Here is a 21,184-nt window from a genome sequence, read left to right on the forward strand (position 1 = left end):
TTGAACCCCCATGACCCCCTTTTTCTTCCATCCTGACCGCTGTGAAGACGGTGTGTCTAGGCAACACATTCGTCAGGCAGCCACCACCACCACACACTTGACCTTTGTGTAGTGTGAACGTGCACAAGGGCGGCTGCTGCTCAGTACTCAGACAGCGACAGTATCATCAAGGATAAGTTTCAGCCTGAGGAAGAATCACCATAGCCACACTTATGCAAACGCATGAGACAGACTGGCTCTACCGACAAAACCTACACTTTTATTTCTGAGCTAAAAAAAACTGGGCTGAGGGGCATTTTTTCTACCTTTCTGTATTACATTTTCTTATAATTTTGTACCACACGTACATAATCAATTTGATCATTTCTACAAAACAGTTTGAACTATTTTTTCCAAGTTGAAAACAAAAGTCCACTGCTCTGAAAAGACACTCTGGAGTTGGAGTTCAGTGGCTGCCTGTCTCACTGCTGCCAAACTCCATTAACATTTTGCTCAATTTAACCGTTGTAAACATCTGCTCCTTCTGAATGATTTAGTGATTTACTATAAAACAGACACTTGTGCACGCTGCAAACATTCGGCATTAATTTGAAGTCTGATTAATATGAAACAGGCAAACAAAAACAGTTATCATAATATAAAATATCATGATGATTTTCTGATTTATTATAGTAAATATATTACAGATTTCTCCTTTAAATCAGTCAATTGATTAGTCCATCAGTAGAAAATACATCAGCAACTATTCTGATGATAAATTAATCATGAGTCAATCAAGCATAAAAGCTGAACGTTGTTGCTTTATTCTGTTTTACATGATTGCAAATTGAATATCTTTTAGATTTGATGAATGAAGAAGAAATCTGAGGGCGTCATTTTGGGCTCTGGGACACTAATAATTGACATATTAATCTGCAATAAAAAATACTGTTTACATTACTGCCCTGAACTGTTTTATGAGCACAAACAATCCTGACGGTTAAACCCGCTGAACTTCAGAGAGAAGAGACAGTAAGTGCTCGTCCTCTAAACAAAGCAGAATCTCAACAACACTCTGACATTGTACTGTGGGCCTCGGCGGCAGCAGAAACTCAAGGAGAAAAGAGCGAACGCTGAGAGCAAAGAGAAGCAATAATGAGGAGCTTCTCATTAAAGCCAGAACATCCTTTACTGGAGGAAAACCAGAGAGGAGGAGGAGGAGGAGGAGAAGGAGGAGGTGGAGGTAACGGCCTAAAAAAAAAAAAGTGAGAGTTGCTGAGCCAGATTAGATTAGCAAAGACAAAAGAAGAAGAAAGTGTGTGTATGTGTGTGCAAAAAAGAGAGACTGAGTGTAGCAATTAGGTGTCTGACATACTGAGTTTCTCCTTCCATTAGTCTGGATGGGTGTGTTTAATTATAGCTGCGGCCTGTGGCTGTAAAACAAGGCTCCAGTGTGCAGTAACATCACGCTCACTGTAATAACGTCTCTGTGCACAAACATCGCTCTGCTCTAATCTCACGCTGCTCATGCAACTACCGCGCTATTCTTTGGTGATTCGTTTAAACTCCACGGGAAATTCATCCGATCATTTTTACTCCATAAATTTCGCCGAGTGCGTTGTAAAAAATGTTTTTTTTCCCCCCTCTGCCTCCTGTCCCATAAATCATGCTGCTTATAGTGTCATCACGTTCATTTATTTACGCCGCCGTGATCAGGCATTTTACTGGCCAATCACTGCAGGTTTTACAGCGGCTATCAGATAGTTCTGATGGGTGGTCAATTGACTGGCGCTTCCCCCCCGTGCTTTTACTCCCTCCCAAATTGAATTCACTTCAGTTGGCTTCATTGCAAAGGGGATTTATTAGTGTGAGAAGACTTATCTCTCTAACCACCTGCTCGCCTAAATTACCTATCCTCTGATATCAGGAGTCAGGTGCTCCTAATGGCTGCAATGCAGAGTTTCAGAAGGTTTTACAGTGGAGGGATAGTTACCAACACAAATACAAACATGTGAATACAGAAACCTCTGTGTTCCCAAAGGATTAGAAGAGCTTTTCAATGTGAATGTTTTTTCCTAAGAGCATAAAAATGATTGCACCCGAATGCATCATTCCGGGAAACTTTTCAACCAATTTACACTTTCTATTGTGTTTGAACTTTTTGCACTCGTCCTCCCTGTGATAGACCCATTTTTTTTGTCATTTTCAAGGGGGGACGGGGGTGTTTGAAGAGGAGATAGCAGGTCAACAGCATATGACACATGGAAATTGTGTACATCATCTGAAATCTGGGAAGTTAAAGATTAATTTGAGATGCAGCACAGGACTGTGTCAAGTTTTCTAGTCATAAAAATGTGTTTTCTTTACACACCTATTCAAAGTTTAAAGTGTATAAGGGCTTAGAGTATTATGATTGAAGCATATGATGGTCAGTCTCATCTATTGTGTCTTAAAAGTTTTTGCAGCAGTTTTTGGGGTGATATCATTTATAACACACATTTGGTACAAAAATTAACCTTTTTTGACCACTTGAGAATTGATAAAATGGTGAAAAATCCCTACAAAATACCTCCTTAAGGCACAGAGACCTTGAGGAACACCATAGAAAAAAAATAAAAGAAGTTAGATAAAATCTTAGACAGAGAAAAATTCAAAAACCTTTCACATTTAGAGATTTCTATAAGAACTGCCTTAATGGTAAGTACTTCAGTTCTGGAAATTGCTCAGAATGCCCCTTGAGAGGTTCAAGGGACCCCTTTGAAAGTGGGCATTGCAGTTTTTCCCTCGCCAAAATTTAGCTGAACTTTGGGGCTTTATTTTGGCGCCAAGCATGACATGACTGGTACCAATGGATGCCTGATGACCTTTAGTTTCATATGATATCAGTATCTTCTCCCTAGCTCTAAAACTGAGCCAGCTACAGCCCCTGAATGACAAAAACCTACCTAAGCACAAAGAAAACTTTTTTGGGGAAGGACAAATCTATTTTGGTGGACAGGAAACACTGCAATCACACAAGATGTGTAGCTAAAAATAGCTCGCTTGCAAAACTTTTCAGTTCCCTAAACTCCACGGTGATGAGCTGTCCATTTTCAATGAAAGTCTATTTCTGCCAGTGTAATGAGAAAAAAAAATAAGATCCTGCAATCATGGTGGTCAGAAACTTTCTCAAAATAAGTTCTCATTATTTTGAGATACTAAGTCATCACAGGATCATTTTATTTTCATCACATTGTGGAGATGGACTTCCACAGTTTTTTTTTCCACATAAAAGTTGAAAGAAGTTTTGTGGTGTAAGTTGTAAAGGTGGTGACAGCTTATGTGTGGGGTGACTAATGTGGGTTAGCTGTAAAGCTGATTGTTCGATCTCTGTGTCAAAGTGTTCTTGAACAAGACAATGAACCTCAAGTTGGTTGGTCTGAAAGTTGTCAATCAACCAGAACAAGAGGCCTTTTTCATATACATACACGTGTGCTGGCTTGGCTTGACTCGGTTTAACTCAGTCCAGCATGGCAGAGATTTACTTTTCCATTACAACTGCTTGAATGTGTGTATTTTTAACTCACTTGTCTTGAGTCAAACGGCTGTAAAAGGGTGAATTTCCTACAAATTCTTCACAATTAAAGTCCCCTGTTACTGTGTTATTTAGAACTTTTATAATAGAGTAGCAAAAGCAGGAAACATTGGGTTTTATTGGCTGTAACTTGACTCCTTTACAGCTGAAATCGAACTTGAAACAGTAAAATAAAGCAGATACCTTAAAGTACAAACAGTGACACAGGAGAGAAACTAAAGTTCAAACCACAGAGATTCAGTTAGAAGTTACAAAAATGTCTTTCTCTCTGCTCTCCTGCACACACATCAGCTCAGCCTCACGTGCTTGCATGCAGGTCAGGTGCAACTGACTGGTCCAACTCCAGAGATGGTCCAACTCAGCGATACCACACACATTTGAACTGGTAATCAACGCAACGTGGCCCAAAATGCCAAAGGAAAAACACCACAAGACTAACTGACTAAATGAGGATCTCTGGTGCAGGAGGTAATGATTGTAAATCTGCGACTACTTAACAAGAAGTAACCTAATAATCAAACAGTGTAAACCATGTATATTTATGCAAATAATTTGGTAACGCCTAATTGGTTGTTACAACTTGTGATTAGAGGTCATTGGGTGCTATAGCTTATTGTTAGTTCATAAACATTAATTAAAATTCTAATATAAGTAAATTTAGATGTATAAGAAATGCATAGTGTTGGTAGACACGTTTACTGTCAAGTAGAGCTGCAACTAACTGTTATTTTCATTATTGATAATTGTGCAGTCAATAAAATTTCAGAAAATTGTGTAAAATCCTCATCATTATTTTCCAGAGCCCAAAATGACCTCTTCAGATTCCTTCTTTTGTCCAACCAACAGTCCAAAACCCAAAGAGTCTTCATTAAATGTCATAAATGACAAAGAAAAGCAGCAAATGTTTGACGTTTTTTGCTTGAAAACGATTAATTGATTATTAAGATAGCTGTCAGAAACTGATGAGCAATAAATCTGTTTTTTTTTCAATGCCTAATTCTGCATAAGCATTTAAAAGTTGTTAAATGTGTCTGAACTGCTGGATGATGCAGGTCAACAGTCACACCCCAGTCTTTGAGCTGGAACCTGACTGTGTTTCATTTACCACTAAACTGGTCAAAAAAAAAAAACATCCTTGTGTTGCTTTGAGCTGCATGTTGACCTGCTGTGTCGTCTGTGTCCCTGTGATGTGTCCCCTTCTCATTAAATTTCATCTCTCTGTTCCTCCTACACCACAGTGAGGAAAAAAAAAGGCATAAAGACGGCAGGTATATTCACCTTCTCTATCTGCTTCTCTCTCAGAGGGCCTGTTATGGATGTGTGCATCTGCCACATCAAAGGAAAATCATCTTTGGTTTCCACACGGGATCTATCTCTGCGCTCTGTCAGCCATCTTGGCCCTTTTCTTTTCTCTCAGCCTTATTTTCTTTCTTTCATCCTCCCGCTTTGGTTCTCTAAGCCTGACTGGTGTCAGCCCAGGAATAAACTGTGTGTCAAAGGTGTAAAAGAGGTGTGTGTTTCTGTGTGTGTGTCTGTTCTTCTTCTTTTATCCCTGTGAGCAGCAGTTTGACTTTCAGATCTTCTGTTAAGGAGGTGAGAATGTTTTGGCATAAAAATTATTACCACTTTTATTTTTAGGCCTTGATCACAATTATTGAAAAAAAAAAAAAACATCATTGAGAGTTTTTTTTTTGCAACACTAAATGATCAACTGTAAATTTCTCTACACTGCTCACTCATCCAGTTGCCATTTTTATTTGGTGTGAGGGTTTGGGAAAGCAAAATGCGTTGTACCGCCTGGCTGAGGAGACCACGAGGATTACAGAAATGTCTCCAAAATGTGTTCAATAATCTGCTGATTGTTTAAACACATAAGCCTGTTGATTATATGCTTGGCACAAACTATGATAATCAGTTCCAACAGCATCTTTCTGTATTTAAAGCTGCATTAAACTGGATTTTTTGGCCACTTGTGGGCAGCAGAAACAAGCTGGAAACACAACACTGACACCTTTTAGGAGAAAATGGCAAAACTATTTAAAAATCCAGAAGAGATGGAGCAGCATGATCACACATTTGGAGTCGTGTTTGTGGCAGATTGATAAATTTATGTTTAACATTCACTCTCTTTCAGCTCCGTATGAAAATAATTGTTCGGTGCAGCCGTACAGAGGCGTATAAGATGTTGATTTTGGGAGTACACCTGTATTAAAGCATCAGCACTCACTTATTCAGGTTTTTCCATCTGTAAGCCGTCTGTACGTGTGTATTTTTAGGTTTGGCATGTGTTGGTTTGGCTTCACAGGATCCAGGAATGAATGTACTCACTTTAAAGTCTGCTGTCTCTGAGTCTGTAAGTGTGAGATTACACTGGCACCCACCAGCCAGACATATTTGGTGAGGAACTTTACCAACAAAGGGGGATAAAATGCAAATGTTGTGATGGAAAAGTGAAACACACAGGGGGACACGCACAGACACACACATATATATATATGCAGGAGGGAGAGCAGCAATCTGTGTCTCATTAAAATCCTGAGAGCATACTTTGTAAAAGTCTTGCACACTGACCCCTCTGCTAAAAAGTTTGGAGTGAAACTAAATCCAGGAATGTCTGCCGAGGCTCCAGCCAGGGGAATAAAGCCTGACTGATTTTCTTTCTCTCTCTAACCTCTCTAAGCTTTTCTCTTTCCAGCGTCTCTTTGTAATTCACATTGTTTCTCTGCCTACATTGCTCTCACCCCTTTTTCTCTCCCTTTCTCTGTCTGTCTTTACATCCTCACCCGCGGGAACGACTTCAAACAAAAACGGGTTTTCTGACACGCGAGATCCCCGGAGGCGGACCAGATCTGAAGCTCCATCTATAGTTCTGTCTGTCTGTCTGCTTGTCTCTCTGACTGTATATTAACCTGTCCGTCTGTCCGTCCAGATGGGGGGTCTGACACTAATATTTTACCCAAAGAAATGTTTAAATTGCTAAAATTCTCAGATATGCCACTCTCAAGACACAATATTAAAGAGGATCTATTATTGCTTTTGCTTATTTTCTGTTACACTGTCAGATTTTCATATTAAATGTAATCAAAGTTTCAAATACTGAAGTAAACTTATGTAAAAATAATCCCTGTGAGCAAAAAAATTCAGACTGCTCTTTCTTTTCTGTCTTTTCTACATATGTGGCAAGATGATGTCAACTCGTCCTGGATTTTTTTCTATTCCAGGCACAGCACACCACCAAAGGGATGCACCCATCCATCTGTTTATTTGTACTGGGGGGCTTTACCATGCCTGTGATCGAGACTCTGATCTGGATCATATCTTATGGAGAAAATATAGTCTGATTTTCCCTTTGATGTCCTCCGGCTGCTCTGCCACAACCCTCTGTCATTTATGGAGTTTCTTGATGGACATGTAGTTTTACTTGTTGTTAAAGTAACCCCTTACTGCTGCCAACAATCTAACCATTGGCAGGTCTGCTCAGTTAGCCATGCAGTTAGTGGTTTTATTAACTGACTCCCCACTGGATCCTTCGCCCCAGGCCTGAAAACCTCCTCCCTCCAGCAGTCCAAAGTTCCTGTACTAGCAGTGTAAACACCAACCCTCCCACAGCACTCTGAGCGCCCAGTCCTAGCAGACTCAGCTGATAGGACTGCTAGCTGCAAGGCTAACTGAGCTAACTAGCTAACAGCAGCTAGATTTAGCAGCAGTTAGCTTTTCCTTTAGCAACAAATAAAGCTATCTGTCCATTAAGAAATTCAGCAAATCACAGAGAGGTGACACTGCTCTGCCTCCATCATTTTACAACCCAATTCTTGTCTCATATGTGGTCTGATAAACAATAAACGAACAACATTTGGCATCTCATATCACTATTTCTGCTGTAGTCTTATATGGCCAGACCAATCTCTGAGCTAACTAGCACTTTCTGTCTGCCAATCAGAAAACTCTGTAGCATAAATTGCTGAAAGTTGTGGCAGAGCAGCCGGAGAACTTCAGAAGGTAAACCAGAAAATGTTCTCTCCATAATATCTGCGTTGTGATACATATTGGATTGCCAGATTCTTGACAATCCACAGCCGTATCCACTAGGAAGTTCCACAAATCAAATTATTTTCTCCATAAAATATGACTGAGTTTCAGCAAATAAAGTTTAAAAAATTGTGATTTTTGTACAGCAAACAGTGAGGCCCATGATAAACACGGGTTACAACAAAGAGGTCCTCTTGTGGTGAGGATATTTCAGAAAAGTTTTACAGTGATGGAAAGTACAGAGGAAACCTTGCTGATACAACTGCTGATTGCTGAATTGATTAGTTTCACTTCAAAGAGCGCAAACAATTGAAACCTCAGCCTTGAAGCCAAGCTGTCTGGAACACAGCATTAAGTGCTTATGTAACCTCGCGACACCTGAATTGCTTTTATACCAAGGTAAGGTTAAGAAATTCTGACAGTATGATTTTCAATTTTGTAAATGTAATAAATACAGATGCTTCTATTTCTATTGAACTGAAGTGATGTATTGTAGTGTGCAGCATGCGCCCCAAGAGGGCAGCGTCTCTACTGGTGGATGAAGCCAGGAAACAAGGCGTCTGGAGAATAAAGTAAAATAAAATGGCTCTGCACATTTTTGGGAGCATTTTGGATTTAGTCGCAATGATAAAGGGGAGCCAGCAAACAGCTGGCGACTGATTGGTCAGCGTAGCGTGTAAGTGTGAGTGGTGGTGAATGTGAACAGTGAAGTTGTCGGTCTGGCAGTAAATGTACTGTAAATGTAATGACTACGTTGAGGGAGTACAGTTGAGTTGAGCCGTTTTACTCAAGTTTTACCAGGTGAAATGAAGGTATGAATAAACAGATGCTGCCCAAACCTGATTCCCACCGTTGTTTTTCCTACTGCCTACAGGTACGATCCAGAAAATCAACAGTTTTGCTTTTTTGTTAAACGTGTCCCTGCTACTGTTGTTTACTTCCTCTCCGTCTAATGTGGTTAATCTAATGTGAGCTCAACATTTAGACATTCAGACTGTTTAAATTTCCAGTGACACCTTTTTTTTTTCCCTCCGGCTCCTCTTTATATTTTCAACACCAGCCGACAGGTGTCTTGTTTATGATTAAAATTTTCTGTGAGTTAGAAAAGCTCTTGTGTGGTCTCATTTACATTCATACCCACAACCAGGCGCCATTAGCCATTCATGACACCGGACTGAAGCTGATTGGCCGGGCCTGGAGGGGATATGAGTGCTATGATTGGCGGAGCCCGGGGGAAATTGTGTTCGTATTGGTGGTAATGAAGAGGCCTGAAGGAGAGCCAGGCTGAGACAACGTAAGCATAACACTAAAAGACCGAAGAGGATAGGGTGCACACACACACACACACACACACAAACACAAACACACACACAGCTGCTGTAACTCATCTATACCGACACACACAATCTCCTCCACCAGTCCCAGAGTCCACAAAGGCATTACACGCTCTCTAATGTACAGACTAACAAACAGGATCCAGACTTTAAGATGTGTTCAGGTCCAGGAGGAGCCTCCAGGCGTGCCACAATAAACAGCTAGGCAATCAAATTTATAGAAAATGTTCCTGCATGCAATTTCTTTTTCTATCAGTCTGACCCAACAGTTCCCACTGAGAGCAAGCACTGAGGCGACGGTGACGAGGAAAAACACCATTACTGATTAATCAGACAACTATTGCCTTGATTAGTCAGTTGTTTTGTTTATAAATTGTCAGACTAGGAGGGAAAAATGATCATTACTATTTCTCAAAACCCAAGTTAGGGTATTTAAATGTGTTATTTTATCCAAATAAAAGTCTAAACTCCCAAAACACACTGAACACACTGAAATAATATGAAATTAACAATTTCATCAAAATCTTATCAGTGACAGACTGACAGAGCGGCGGAGGACGGATCGGCTCTCATTGGGCAGAAACCGAAAGTAATTTGTTGAACGAGCTCGAAGAGTTGAGTAAACTCGAGATTATGCAAATGACTCTACTCGCCTTGCTCTGAATTAATCTGTGAGTGGACATTATTACACAATAAGAGCCTCTAATAAGTCGACCTTTGAGAAGAGGATTAGTCTTATGACAGAAGGTCTGAGAGGTCGGCGGTTATTAAGCAGACTGAGAGTGTCTGAACACACACACACACACACAGACACACACACAGAGTGACACACACAGAGTGTAGTAGTACCACTTGGTAACATCTCGGCAGGGCAGTGACACAGCGAGCAGAAACAAACAGCGTCGGGGAAAAGTGAAGACAAAGACAGACTGTCTGAGGACTGAAGGACACACAGAGGACTGACTGTGAGGCCACTCAGGCTGATAATACAATGAGGAGTAAATACAGGAAACTCCGCTTATAAATGACCACCAGTCATTAACCAGTTCACTGCCAGTGAACGCCACTGCAGACCTGACACTGGAATTACTGGAAAGAGGCATGTTTGGAACCAAGGAACCAAGTCTTGACTATCCGGAAGAATAGAATAGAATATTACCCCACGTCTAGACTGCAAATGTCCCGGCAGCATCACGCTCACATGTCAACACTGAAGCGTCTGTCTTTACCAGTTCTTTCCTGTCCGTGCATTTGAAAGCATCAGCAGTGAATAGGGCTGGGTACCGAACTTTAAAAATGCCCCGTCATTAGATAACATATTTTGACACTTCAGGAGTAAATCTACAAGTTGTGGTAAATTTTTTTTAATGTTGTAAACCTGTTTTGAGTGGGAAAAAAAACTTTTAAAAGGACGACTTAAGTTATTAATATAGATTTATATTTAGGATGCAAGACCAGCCTGAAACAAGTCAGATAGGCCTGTGCTGTCCTGTTTGGCAGCTAGTTCGTTTAACTGGGTGCTTATTGACATCTGATGAACAAACCGTGTCTGTGAATGCACCGCCGCGGTGAGTTTTGACCCCCGCCTGCAACTGTGATACACCACAAAAACATGAATTTGTTTCAAAAAGAAAAACACGGAAACGTTGGCTAATTTCAGCTGTTTTAAAAAAGGACAGTTTCTTTGTGATGGTGCATTCAAGGACACTAAGACAAGGTACAAGGGAGATTTATTTATCAGAATACAACACAGGGTCGAATAGTGAGATTTAGTTGTAGTTCCTTTTTTAAAACGATTTCTCCAAGATGTCTTCTAGAATGTTTTAATGAAGATGGCTTTTTAATTAAATGCTTATTAGCAGCTGATGACAATCATCTAAGATTTCCCAGATGTCTGACAGCATTTTTAATGTAAGAAACAAAATATTTAACCAAATTAGCTTTGAGTTTGTCTTCTGGGTGTAGTTTTCAGGGTGTATAAAGATGACTTTTTAATTGGGTGCTTAGTGACAGCTGACGTGTCCTTGAATGCAACACTGGTCAGGTTTTGCCTCCCATCCTGCTTGTGACTGATATACCACAAAAACATGAAAGTGATGAAAAAATAAAGGTACAGAAATGTTCACTGTGACTTCATTTGGACTCGGAAGTCCAAGTTTAGGACTTGGGAATTGAGTGCAAAGACTTGTGACTTGGAAAACAATGACTTGGTCCCAAATCTGCCGTCACTCATTCTGAAGTCTGATCCACAGCACGGCTGCAGCAGGTTTACCCAGAGAGTGAAAAACTGGCTAATTTCAGTGTAGAAGACTATTTCTTTGTGACGGGGCATTCAAGGACAATAAGACATCTGAGATTTCCCAGATGGCTTACTGATCAACATTTTTAATGTAAGAAAACAACATATTTAACCAAATTTGCTTTGGCTTTGTCCTCTGGGTGTAGAGATGGCTTGTTAATTGGATCCTTATTGGCAGCTGATGAACAAATTGTGTCTTTGAATGCACCACTGTGGTGAGCTTTTAAAATGCCACCCTGCTTGTGACTGTGATATCCCACAAAAACATCAATTTGACGAAAAAAATAAATGCAAGGAAACGTTCACGGTGATGGATTACCAATCTAAAGTCTCAAGTCAGTGCAAATTTATTTTCAGAGCACACCGAAATGAAGTGAAATCCACGGACTGCCTGCGAGAAAGGAAATCAATCTTCTTAAATAAATATGACTTTACATCAACGCATGGAAAGTTTGCTGCTGAGGTAAAGACAGAAGTAAAGAGAGGGATGAGGGGAGACAAAGAGAGAAAAAACATGATCCCGTTTCATGGCGGTAAACTCACGCACAGATTAATTCTGTGTTATGCAAATGTAATTTGGTGGCTGTGTCCTTTGCGTTGGAGTGAGCGATTAACAACCACTTTCTATCCTGGTACACCTCCCATTAACCTGACAATGACACACACTGATGAGACCGTGTGTGTCCTTGTGTATTCCTGCATACCAACACACCCGTCTGTCTCCTGCTTTAATTATCTCTCATACCTTTCCAGCAACTTTAAAACCCAACACACCTCTTCCACCCTGTCAGAGTTTCCGCCTGAGCGATTAGAGCGTGTTCGTGTCGCACGGCGGCGGGGACGCGATCCCGTTTGGTGCATTCGGCTCACATGGGAGTTAACTGTCAGAGCGCACTGACAGCTCGCACGCAGCAACTCATTTTTAAGTCCCTAAGATGTCGTGATTGATGTCTTCTTTAGACATTATGGGCTCCAGATCCTGATGATGCTGCTCTAAAAGCAAACTGAACATGAAGAGATCAAACACCTGGCAGGTGTTCTGTCGCCGCGTGTGAAGAGTTAAGGATAAAAAAAAATGTTCTTGTTGGTTTTAGTTGAAATAAAATGACTCCTCACTGTCTGGATGCAGGTGCTGCAGTGTGACATAAAAGATGAACCCAACATTATTTTAAATATACCTGCTTTTGTACCCAGTTTTTACCAAACAAATTCATCAGGGACTATTTTTAGTGGCGGATTAATCCATATTTAGTGCAGCAGCACGGTGTATGTAAGATTGAGTCAAAACACTGCTAACACTTTATAATAAGCATTATTTTTAAATGGTAAATATTCAATTAAACTTGAATTAATGGTTATTTCAGTGTTAATAAACAATGAAAAAACAAACAATTATGTTTAGCCTTACTTGTGTAATATAAAATAATGTGCTTTTAAATTAAATTCTATCATAGCTGATAAGAAACAATCACAACTATATTTTGATTAAACAAGTTAACTAACAGCTTATTGTTGTACACATTATAACATTTTATATAATATTTTAGAAACCTTTAAGAAGACATTACCTAAAGATATGGACCCAATATTTGTAATAATTTTGTAATCGTAGTATTTTCGTTTGTTTGCATTATTGTGTGACTTCAGTGCAGATTTTGACGATGGAGTTTGGTTGGCTGGGGTAGAGTAATAATTGGCTTATATTGCTGCAGTTTCTGGGGGCGTGTCGACCACCATCTACTGTAGCTAACACACTGACTCCAACACCAGAACCTCACACAACCCCACCACCAATAATTTCAACTATTTCTTTAAGGGAGAATAATTCACTAATGCTACCATCAATAATGTGAAGTTCACACTTTCTTCCCCACATGAATTAATGCAGCTAGTTGAGAGCATGTATTGGATATAAAATAGAATCTGAAATATGACTTTTTGATGGCTGATACATTTGTTTTTGTATTAGAGCCGCTGACGGCTGACAGTGTGCTCATTACCCAAAGTCACCACGTTACAAGTTAATTCAAACAACATGCTGATAATTGCCATGCGATGAAAAGATTGCATTAATAGCCTCGCTTCCTGAATGTAAATTAAAATCACTCGATATAATCTCTTTAAGAAAAACCAGGAGGTATTTGGGAGAATTGGATTATGAATCACCCCGTAATCAGACTGATCAGCTGCAGTCTGAAGAGCAGCGTATACGTGGAGAAATTAAAAAAACTGACAGAAAGTTAAGTGAAAAAGTGTCGTGTGATACACACAACACTCTTGTTTTTGCTTCAGGTTTTTATGAGTCTGCGTAAAAAGTCTCAGACTTCTTCTCTGGTTAATTTAGGTAAAGTTGTTTTCTATCAAATCCTGTTCATAAATGCCTTAAAATCTGCGTCAGTGAGCACTTCTCCTCTGCCGAGATAATCCATCCACCTCGCAGGTGTGGCATAAAGAGAGGCTGAATAAACAGCAGGATTACTGCACAGGTGTTCCTTGATCTGGTCACAACAACAGGACACTCTAAAATGTGCAGTTAATCTTGGAAAAAAGACATTTATTAGGCACTAGACTATGGCTATTTCACAATGGGCTATAGATAACAAGTGATTGGTTAGGGTTAAGGTTAGAATTATCAGAATAAGCCAATCAGTGCCCTCCTGGGAAAAAAACATGGAATCTGTAGCATAGTATAGTAGTTTAATAGCCATGACTCAGTGCCTAATAAGCATATTTTTTAAGTTTTGAACTATGGTTATTTCACATGGGGTTACAGATACTGATATTTTTTCCAAGGAGGGCAAAGTAACAGCCTGTCCTACTCTGCATCTACCAAATAAATGTCTTTTTCTCAAGATAAAATGGACATTTTATAGTGGAACTTAACTATGCTGATTTCACACAGAGCAACAGATACCACATTTTTTTCTCAGGAGGGCAATGTCACAATCTGCCCTACTCTTCCTCTGATTGGCTATTACTTGTTAGCTTGGTTGCATGGTTTGATTGGATAGGTTTAGGCATGAGGAGTGATTGCTTATGGTTAGAATATCAAGTAAAAGAAACAGAGTAAGGCGGGTCATAACTTTGCCCTCCTGGTAAAAAAATCTTACTTGTAGGCCTATGTGAAATCACAATAGTTCAGTGCCAAATTCATAACCTTCCCTACTCTGCCTCTGAGCATCTGAGTCTGTCAGTGGCAAAAACAAAACAAGCAAGCGTCACCTGCTCTATGCGCCCTGTGGAGCATCACATGCACTCTGTTTCTATCACTCTTCTCTGCTTCCATCACAGTTAGTTAGTTAGTGGGTTGTAGTGATTTAGAGACTCGGTTTGTAAAGTTAAAGTAAACAAAACAAATGCTCGACTGGAAGAATCTCAGTCACCGATCAGTAATTTGAGCGAAATAAATCTTTTGTGTGCACAGAAGTCGTCTTAGATTTTTTACTTCAACTCGCGAAAAATGGGAGCAAACAGAGAACTGTGTTTATATTTTTGTTGAGTGTAGATCCACAGTTTATGTTATGTATTTTAGAATAGTTGAGAGGAAGAATGATGAAGAGAATGTGGTTAGTAGTGTATGACCACACAGTATCTGCTGCTGTATTTGAAGCCGCCTCCATGACTGCAGCTCCTGCTGTCGAGTCATTATGTCTGGACACAATCCAGCAGATTTACAGCTTCTCTTCACACACACTGCAAATTAAACCTCTGTCTCTTGCTATAGAACGAGAGAGAGAAGGAATGGAGCAGGAGCTGAATGCAAAAAGCACTTTATTAAAAAAAAAAAATGCTTGTTTCTCTAAAGTCGTATCAAAAAATAATTAGCACCGCCTGCGCACGTGGAGCTCTGCCAAAACCTCAGATTCGGTGTTCGAATCTGTGTGTTTCTGCTCATGCATGTGAGCCCTGTCCAAACGTTTGAACCCTTTTCTCTCTCTCTCTCGGCTGAAAAAGTTTTTTCGGAAGTTTTCCTAACTTCTCGGTCCTTTGAACTTCCGCTCTGCAGCTCCTGCTAACCTTTACGCATATACATAAACAGAGAAAGACAGAGGAGAGGCAGCTCTACCAGCTCTCAATTAACAAGGCAGCCTCTGTTTCTGCCGTGGTTTGGTGCGCGTGTGAAAATATGTGTGCGAGAGGGAAAAAAGACAGAGAGAAAGAAGGAGAGATTGTTCTTTGCAGCCAGAAGACAGAGATATAGCCTTCATTCCTGCTCAGATTAAAGGATTTAGAGCAAGAAGCCTTATTACAAACCCAAAGAAAGAGAAAGAAGGAGAGCTTTCCCTCCTTCTCTCTCTGTTCTGGGCTGATTAAAGCACAGATATCTCTCCCCTTCCAGGCTGCAAGCTGCTGGAGGCCAACTACACACACACACACACAGACACAAACACACACACTGACTCATTAAAATCCAGCCATAACAATGGTTTCTCTGAATTTTCCAAGGATTTTGACCTGTTGGACAACCGCCCTTCTCATGCACAATGCTCGACCTCGCTCTCTTATCAGAGTTTGAAGAACCCCTGCGGTGCGTGTAGGTGTGTGTAGGTGTGTGTGTGTTGAGGTTTTTTTGGACACGTCTGGTAAATGTCAGGCTATCTGCCGATCTGAGTAACTTAAGACTTCTTAAGACTTCCTAATGCTACCTGGAATTGAACTCCAGACCCATTTAAAAAGGGAGAATGAAGAAACACAGCAGTCAAAAGCGTCTTTTATCAGATTTAATGGGACTAATGAAGCGTGTGAAACAGCAGGTGGGAAGATAAAAGACCAATCATTTCTTTTCAATGTATCCTCACACTGTCCTATTTACCTTCATTTCTGTTTTTAAAGTCAAGATAAAATTAAAAACGTCTTTGTAAATCTTTTAGATCACATCCCCACTCATATTGTGCACCTATCTAATAATTCATGCCAAACACTACAAAAGAGATAAAAAAAAAAACGTATTCTTGCTTCAAAATACTTAAAATAAAATTTGACATGTGCATGAAAACAATCAGACTTCAGTGTTTAGTAGCACAGAGGTAGGAGTCATTTGTCAGCTAGCTAGCATTAGCACGGTACGTTGGATTAGGACACGCCCACTTTTCAACGTTCAAATCAAATTCCTCCCAACATTATGTCCTGCCTGCCTACCCTCTTAGCTAGCTTAATACTCTAGAAATGCTGTTTTCATCTTGCAACATTGGTTGCAAAAAGAAGTCCAGCCGTATGGAAGTCCATGAGAAAATAAGCCTACTTCTCACTTGATGCATGACCTCAGTAAACAGTTTATTAATGAGTTTATGGTCTCATTCACTAGTTTCAAGTCTTCTTCACACAACTGCACAACGTTCATTCATGTAAATTATGGTCCCATTTAGAATAAAATAAATAATAAAGCAGGGTATGCTTTAAGACACGGCTACAAAAACAAACACTGTGTGCTTTTAAACAGTCCTCAACTTATTTTTTGGGTGTTGTTCATATTTTCATTCCAGAACTTTGACTCTTTCACAGGTTTTAGTTCATCAAACTTAACATTTTGGATGCCTAAACTGGATGACACAATTGACTATCAATCATTAATACTGATAGGGGAAGCAACTAATACTTTTCCCTGAATCATCTAAGCCTGTAGTGGCTCTGACAGTTTGAGAAGTTTTGAAGAAATACCAACAAGCCTGAGCATTTTTACCCCTATTCTAGAATCGTAACTGGTTCATCCAGAGTGTTCTTTAGTGCTGACACGGCGCTAAAACAAAGTGTGAAGATAGGTCTGGCTTTGCAAGACAAATAAAAAAAAAATATTGATTAATGCAGCTTCAGGCGACTAACTTGCAGTCGAGTATTTTTACATTTTGGTGGTGAAACTTTAAGGTCAGATCTTCCAAAATATTGCTGACTTCTATTTCAGGTTGAAGGATCTTCTGAAAGGTGTTTCTGTTATTTACCCTCACTGATATAAATGGTATAATGCAATACAGTTTAACAGCAATGCATACTGCAGCCTCAGCACCTCTGCAAAACAGTCCAAGAAGAGAAGATTTATTGCAGAACTACTGTATCAGACTGTTAGTTTTAGCCCAGGTGTGCCTCATACACTGGCTGTATATAGTAGGCAATTTTTTTTTAAAAGACTTAGCAATTTCCAGCCGGTCACTGTAGTTATTAACCAACAAACACACCAGAGGAAACAGCGCATTTGTTCGGCTATTTTCAGCGATGGATTGATCCACATTTGGTGCTCTGGTGAGTATTTGGGGCAGCAGGACAGTGTGTGTGGGACTGAGTAAAAATAAACCACAGTGTGTGTGTGTGTGTGTGTTCCTGGTAATGAAGCAACATGTCAGCCAGAGCAAACATGTGGCTCATTGGTGTGTCCATGTCTTTAATAGTTTTTGAACAATGGAGCTCTGTGTTGTTAGGCTCTGTTCATTTTTTGTTTTTCTGGGCAGCAGGGACACATATTCTGATAAAATATATACTTTATTAGTAATAAAATACAGTGATGTTGTTTAACTGTATACATCTGATATTGGTTTACCTGTAAAACACGTTGTTGTCATCTGTGGTGCTACTTTTTAGTAGGTTACAAAGCTGTTTTTCCCTGAAGGGAAGCTTTGCTGTGGTTCAGCCTCTTCCACAGCGAAGCCTGTAAAACTGTGAGCCTTTCAAAGCAGCTTTCCCAACACACTGAGGCCTTTATGCTCGATTCCAAACAGCTGATCACATCTAATTTTTTCTGGGTGACTGTTCATATCTATTTTAGGCTGTAATCCATATCCAACACCTACATGAACCGACAGGGACGTCATGCGGAGTTACAAGACGCGACATCACATTTACATTTGTTTTCAGCTCATCCCGGTTACCGTTTGTACTCGGTGAGTTTTGGCTGAGCCGAGGTGTCTCTCCAGATTCAAATCAAGTCTTTTTTGGGTCTGTTTTTAAAGTAGGAAGCGGGCAGATGACGGCAGAGGAGAGGATCCTGCTGCAAGAATATTCAGTGATGCTTTAAAACGCCTTTCTTCTGCCATGAAAACTTGTTTCACTTTGACCCTGCTTACACCTGGTATTAATATGTGTCCTGGACGAGCCAATCACAAGAGGACAGCTCTAAGTACGGCAGGTCACACATAGGATGACACTGCATCTCCACAAGCGTCTCGAATGACCACTTGTAATCAGATCTCACTTCCCCGCTCCATATGCAAATAAACATGCAGCTATTTCAGTTCACAAACACCAGATATGACATTGTTTTTTTTTTCATGCTGGGATGAACAGACACAATGTTTTTTACATAAAGAAAGAAAAAAAAATAACATATGACACTTTTTTCTATAAAGTTTATAAAGTTTCTCTTCACTCAAGAATTCACAAAATTGGGCCATTTCTTCAGGGAGTCTGGGCAATTTCTCCATGAGCAACAAAGAAGCAGCCTACATTAGTAACTGTTTACTGTTTACCATCCATAAAATGTTGTCTTCTTTCATAAAGTCAGTATAAATGTTGAAATCATGTTCAAACTGCTGCTTAATGTTTGCAGGTTGATGCACTTTAGACATGGAGTAGTCACCGGTGCAGTGGTGCTGTGAGAAACTGGAACAATGTTTTTTATCAGGAAAGAAACGACCTAATGTTTTGTATTTAATGCCGAATTTCAAGAAGGGACGATTGATTAAGAATTTGTCGTAGATTGCATTTCACAAAGTTTAAAAAGTTTCTCCTCATTCAATTACTCACAAAATTGAGTGATTTCTTCAGGGAGTCTGGGTAATTTCTCTGTGGGCAAAAAAGAAGCAGCCTATACTGGTTAGTGCCTACTGCATTTGCAAAATTTGATTTTTACCAGTGATTGAGCGTAATCTTCTTTCATGAATTCAGTGTAAATGGTGTAATCAGCTGAAACTGTGTTCAAGCAGCTGCTAAACGTTGTCAGGCTGTCGGAGCAGCAACAAACTGGCACAACGTTTTTAACAAGGAAAGAAACAACTTAATGTATTGCATTTAATGCTGAATTTACAAGAAGGCACGATTGATTAACAATTTGTTGCAGACAGCCTTTTACAATGTTTCTAAAGTTTCTTCTCACTTAACCACTCATTATTGAATAAAACTGAATGATTTCTTAAGAGAGTCTGGGGAATTTCTCCACAGGCAACAAAAAAGTAGCCTTTATTGGTTACAGTTTATGAAAAATTTGACATGTATACCTTCAATAAAATGTTGACTTCTTTCAAAAGTTTAGTGTAAATGGTGAAATCAGTCTAATGAGTGTGTTCAACACCTATAGCTGCTAAATACTGGCAGGTAAGGTGCACAGAGTAGTAAAAACAACCGAATGTGTTGATTTTAACGTTGAATTTACAAGAAGGCATTAATTATTATAGATTTGCTGTAACTGCTTTGCAAAGTTGATGAAGTTTCTTCTCACTCAACAAAGCAGATTTTCATTTCTAACTGATGACCGTGGATTTTGTTGGCTACATTTCATTTCACTGGCTAATATAAGCTAATGCTAACGTCTCAAGCTGACTTTTCATTGTCTCCATCTGACACACTTTAAAACAAAAATCCCGTGAAAAGTTACTTAACAGCATATGACGTGAATGCTAACAGGCTGAAGCTAAGGCTAGCGTATGCTCCAGCAAACTTTGGTCAGACGGTGAAGATAGATGACAGAAATACACTCATTAATAAATGAGTTTAGTTATTAGTTTAGTTAATGTGGTGATATCCAGCACAAGTTTGGACTACTGCAGGTAGTAAGCTAGTTAGCTGGACATGCTACCGTTTGCAGCTTATGTTAGGGTGTTTTGAAAGACTACAATAAAGATGCCACCCTCCAAAGTCATGAAACACCTAATCTATGATTGCTGTTCAGAGGAGGGGATTAGGAAAGGGTCAATTCTTTTAAGGGAGTCTGGGGATCCGCAGGCGCTTTAAAGTCTATTGACTCTAATTCAAACTGACCACAGTTGTTATTTGCTGTCGATTAGGAGGCTGTAAACTTCTAACGGCCACTTTTCAAGGCTATAGCAAAGATAATACGGTCAGAGTATCACTTCAACTTCTCCCATTAAATGTACTTTTTTAATTATGAGGTGAAAGGAAAGGAAGTGGTGCAGACAGACTGAACAACAACAACAGCGATGAAACAACAGAGACATGAATTATGGAGCAGGAAATGTAAGTCAAGTCAAGTGAAGCAGATGCTCCTGACGGTCAGTCCACTCAGAGCACAGCTGGCTGTGTGTGAGCGTTACTGACTGCAACTGCAGCAGCAGCAGCAGCAGCAGCAGCTCTTGGCACACAGACGTCGTGGAGCTCCTCGGCAGCTCAGGCCTGAGTGTGCGAGCCAGAATAGTGCTGTTCTGCTTTCCTGCTGCATGGCTGTCCATCCATGCAAACTGCCTTATCAACACATACAACACACAGCCTGCTGGGAAACACAGCTTTACTACTGGGTGACCGCTTTACCAAACTAAGCTCTGTCAAGTCAGCCTGACATTACAGGTGATTTCATGCAGCGTTTTTAGTCCCAGACTGAAACAACCAGCAGACTGACATTTAAGTGTGGAGTGACTTTTTATTATTGCCAGACATGAACTTTTGTCTTTGTCAGGACAAAATTAAAAATTCTACATAAGAAATATCAAAACGTGATGAGCATGTGTGTGATGCACAGATCAAACTAATGATACTATGTCAAAATGACACATTTGTTTGATACTACAGTGAAAATAATCTATAATTTTCCTGATAATATTAATAATGTTCTCAAGTATTTTTTGTAATCACTGTTTCAGGCACAACATTTCCATCTTGACTTAATAATTCTGCAGTAATTGAGTTTTTGGCTACTTCAGTGCAGTGGAAACAACCTGTAAACACTAACATATCATATTTTAGGCCAATTTATTACTTTACTTAATTAATTTATTAATTTTTCTGTTAAGGTCCAATATTAGCTCTCTTTTT

At 39.7% G+C, this 21,184-nt stretch overlaps 1 protein-coding gene across 1 annotated transcript in view; it reads right to left on the reverse strand.

Moving 5' to 3' along the window:
• The window catches only part of LOC146307033 (plexin-B2-like), an 80,298-nt gene that overhangs the window by 54,233 nt on the left and 4,881 nt on the right, over positions 1-21,184 (reverse strand). The gene's annotated exons all lie outside the window — the stretch shown is intronic.

The sequence above is a fragment of the Lutjanus erythropterus genome, chromosome 22 (assembly GCF_056507025.1).
Source record: "Lutjanus erythropterus isolate fLutEry1 chromosome 22, fLutEry1.hap2, whole genome shotgun sequence".
NCBI lineage: Eukaryota > Metazoa > Chordata > Actinopteri > Lutjaniformes > Lutjanidae > Lutjanus > Lutjanus erythropterus.